The sequence below is a fragment of the Lynx rufus genome, unplaced genomic scaffold (assembly GCF_022079265.1).
Source record: "Lynx rufus isolate CCGP_SWC_20201006 ecotype Redwood Valley unplaced genomic scaffold, mLynRuf1.p SCAF_13, whole genome shotgun sequence".
Classification (NCBI taxonomy): Eukaryota; Metazoa; Chordata; class Mammalia; order Carnivora; family Felidae; genus Lynx; species Lynx rufus.
In genome coordinates this window covers 33045655-33050155 of record NW_025814827.1, presented here as the reverse complement: position 1 = coordinate 33050155, position 4501 = coordinate 33045655, and the positions used below count along the sequence as shown (strand labels likewise).

General features: G+C 44.5%; 1 pseudogene; it reads left to right on the top strand.

Annotated features, from left to right (window-relative positions):
• Positions 1–2031: 2031 nt before the first annotated feature.
• Positions 2032–2559, top strand: LOC124508084 (60S ribosomal protein L12-like; annotated as a pseudogene).
• The last annotated feature ends 1942 nt before the right edge of the window (positions 2560–4501 follow it).

Genomic DNA, 4501 nt, shown 5'->3' with positions numbered 1-4501 from the left:
CCTGCCTCAAAGGGTTATAAGGAGTGTAACTGTTGGTGATGTATATAAAGACACAGTAAACTCTTTTTTTAAAAAGCTTATTTATTTTGAGAGAGAGAGAGGGAGGGAGGGAGAGAGAATCTCAAGCAGGGCCTGAACTCATGAATTGTGAGACCGTGCCTGAGCAGAAATCAAGAGTTGGACACTCAACTGATTGAGCCACCCAGGTGCCCCAAGACATAGTAAACTCTTAGTAAGTAGTACTCATAACTATTATAAGCATTATGAAGGGTCTTGAATATTACACTATTAACTTTTTTAAAGCTTTGTCAAGGTATAATTTACATACAATAACAAACTGAGCACTTTGCCATTTACTAGTCCTCCTTCTGTTCTCTGGAACAGTCCCTGGAATATTACCCAGACTGTAACGTCTCCAAAAATGTCTACTTGTTAATCTCGGAAACCTGTGACTATGTTAGGTGGCATGACAAAGGGGAATTAAGGCTGAAGATGGAATTAAGTTTGCTAATCAACTACCCTGGAGATGAACATATTATTCTGGATCATCTGGTGGGCCCAATGTAATCAAGAGAGTCTATGTGCATAGAAAAGGGAGGCAGAAGAGGGAAAAATCAGACTGTGTGAGATGACTTTGCTGGACATGCCTTTGAAGATGGAAGGGGCCATGAGCAAAGGAGTGTGGGCAGTCTCCAGAAACTGGAAAAAACCAGGAATCAGATTCCTCCCTGGAGCCTCTAGGAAAGCAGCCCTGCCAACACCTTGACTTTGACCCAGTGAGACCCACTCTGATCCTCTTTCCTCCCAAACTGTAGATAATAAGTGTTGTCTTATTTTATTTTATAACAAATTAAAAAAAAATTTTTTTAACATTTATTCATTTTTGAGAGACAGAGCAGAAGCAGGGGAGGGGCACAGAGAGAGGAAGACACAGAATCCGGAGCAGGCTCCAGCTCTGAGCTGTCAACACAGAGCCTGATACGGGGCTCGAACTCACAAACAGGGAGATCATGGCCTGAGCTGAAGTCGGAGGCTTAACCGACTGAGCCACCCAGGTGCCCCTATTTTGTTTTATTTTAAAGATTTATTGGGGTGCCTAGGTGACTCAGTCGGTTAAGCCTCCGACTTCAGCTCAGGTCATGATCTCGCGGTTCGTGAATTTGAGCCCTGCATCTGTGCTGACAGTGCAGAGCCTGGAGCCTGTTTTGGATTCTGTGTCTCCCTCTCTTTCTCTGCTTTCCCTCCCTTGCTCACGTTCTGTCTCTCTCTCTTGAAAATAAACATTAAATTTTTTTTTAAGATTGATTGATTGATTGGTTGATTGATTTTGAAGTAATCTCTACACCCAACATGGGGCTCAAACTCACAACCCCAAGATCAAGAGTTGTGCACTCCACCCACTCAGCCAGCCAGGTGCCCCAGAAGTGTGTTATTTTAAAACACTATATATTCCTAGTAATTTGTTGTAGCAGAAATAGAAAACGAGTCTTGAATAACTGCTTGTTGACTACCTGAATTAATGAATCAAGGACAACTCTACTACCTTTTTCTTATAATAATCCTAATTTTAGAGGAGAGAAAATTTAGTTTGGATCATGCCCTCTCCCCGTAAGCTACCCATATCTTAAATAACATGGACTTCTTGGGGTGGTGCTAAAGTGATTTTGAGGTTGATTGAAGAGTAAGTGTTCGTATTCCCCCAAAATTCCTATGTTGAAGCCTCATTCTCAATGTCAGAGTATTTGGAGGTGAGGCCTTTAGCAAGTGATTTGGTCATGAGGGTGGAACCCTTATGAATGGAATCAGTGCACTTATAAAAGGGACTCCAGAGAGCAACCTTGATCCTTCCAGCATATAAGGACACAGCAAGGAGATGGCTGTCTCTGAACCAGGAAGTGAGCCCTCACCAGACACTAAGTCTGCTGGTGCCTTAACCTTGGACCCCCAGCCTCCAGAACTGTGAGAGATAAATTTCTCTTTTGGCTTTTGGCTTGGAGGAGGCAAAGGTAAAACTGTCTTTGGTTGTCCCGAATCCAGGTGCATCTGACACCAGCCGCCTCCACCATGCTGCCTAAGTTCGACCCCAATGAAATCAAAGTCGTATACCTGAGGCACACCAGTGGCGAAGTCCGTGCCATGTCTTCCCTGGCCCTGAAGATCAGTCCGCTGGGACTGTCTTCAGAAAGCGTTGGTAATGACATTGCCAAGGCAGCCGGTGATTAGAAGGGTCTAAGGATTATAGTGGAACTGACCATGTAGCACAGACAGGCCCAGACTGAAATGGTACTTTCTGCCTCTGGCCTGATTGTCAAAGCCCTCAAGGAACCGCCAAGAGACAGAAAGAGGCAGAAAAACAAGCACAGTGGAAATATCACTTTTGATGAGATTGTCAACATTGCCCGAAAGATATGGCACTGACCTTTAGCTGGAGAACTCTCTGGAACCATCAAAGAGATCCTAGGAACTGCCCAGTCTGTGGGCTGCAGTGTTGATGGCCACCACCCTCATGAAATCATAGATGACGGCAATAGCAGTGCAGTGGAATGCCCAGCTAGTTAAGGGCTACAAAAGAAAATATTTCAACAAAAGATCACTTGATAACCAATGGAAAAACAAACAAACAAATTTCTGTTTCTTATGATGGACCCAGTCTATGATACTCTGTTACAGCAGCACGAATGGATTAAAAAGGCGTTTGGGGTAATTCCCGATTGGATGCACCATTAATATAGTAATGATTTATTTTATTTTTTTTAAGTTTATTTATTTTGAGAAAGAGACAGTGTGAGTGAGGGAGAGGCAGAGAGAGAGGGAGAAAGAGAATCTTAAGCAGGCTCCTGGCTGCCAGCACAGAGCCTCACACTGGGCTTAAACTCACAAAACTGCGAGATCATGACTTGAGCCAAAACCGAGTCAGACACTTAACTGACTGAGCCACCCAGGTGCCCCAACATGGTAATAATTTAAACCATATTCCCTTTGCTACACCTCTTGGTGGGCCAACAGAAGGCATGCTGACCCCCACAAAGCAGCTTGCTTTCTTCTTCCCTCTGGGTGACTTCTTGGGCAGGGGTTCTCAAAGAGGTGGAGGGAACAACAGCTGGGTAATCTTACAAACTATAAATACCTACTACCCCCTTCTTTCTTGCCTCCCCAAGGAATCTTCCCTTCCTTCTCCTCACCCTCCACCCCTTTGAGAATCATCTTATTTTTTTTTTAATTTTTTAATCTTTATTTATTTTTGAGAGAGAGAGAGAGACAGAGTGCAAGCAGGGGAGGAACAGAGAGAGGAGACACAAAATCCGAAGCAGGTTCCAGGCTCTGAGCTGTCAGCACAGAGCCCGATGCGGGCTTGAGCCCAAGAGCTGAGGGATCATGACCTGAGCCGAAGTCAGATGCTTAACTGACTGAGCCACCCAGGTGCCCCAAGAATCATTGTCTTAAAGCAAATGTTATATGGGCAGAAGGTAGAAGTATACACATAGGGATATGCACAGAGAATTCTTCTGAATTAAAAAAAAATCTCAAAAAAAGAAACAAAGACCTCATTCTCATTTAGAGCTTGTTCTAACTCTTTTTTTTTTTTTTCAACATTTCTTTATTTTTGGGACAGAGAGAGACAGAACATGAACGGGGGAGGGGCAGAGAGAGAGAGAGACACAGAATCGGAAACAGGCTCCAGGCTCTGAGCCATCAGCCCAGAGCCCGACACGGGGCTCGAACTCCCGGACCTCGAGATCGTGACCTGGCTGAAGTCGGACGCTTAACCGACTGCGCCACCCAGGCGCCCCTGTTCTAACTCTTATCCTATGACTATGTTCAAGCTGTTGACTTTTTCCATGGCCGGATCTTTCCCAGAGCACACAAAAGCCCCGGGAAGACTGAACCCAGCTGTGAGTTTCTTACCTTCTGTTCCTTTCTGTGTCACCTCAGATCCTGGGAAGACCAGGATCTGTTAGCTAGTTTTCCACCTGAATGCTAGAGAACCCTCCTGTCTTGCTTGGTACCCAGTCATTCCTGTTTTGCTTTGGGCAGGGTTTTGTGTCCCAGAGTCTGGAATTTCATTGTGCTATGTCTTATCTGGGTCTTTAGTAAATGGATCACCTTGGCTTCAGGCTTATCTTGCAAAAACCAGAAGCTTCCTTGGCCCTTTGCTGGGGTTGCCAGGATCAGGACTTCCTTTACTGACCCCTGTTACCTCTCTGACTTGAAATACCCTGTCTATAGTCCTTCTACCCCAGTACATCCTAGTCCTGTAAACAAAAAGGACTGTAGATAATCTTCAGGTTCCTTCTTAGCTCTGTGATTCTGGGATTCTTCTGTCTCTACCATGTTTTCAAGTCAGATTCTTAATTTTTTGGATGAAGAAGTCATATCTCTCCACTACATTATTCTCACTCAGTTTGCAGCTTATTTTCTCTAGAAGTTACTGCTGTCAGGATAATTGCCATTTTGCCCATGTCTGGACCATACAGTTTGTCTTTAGGGATCCCAAATACTT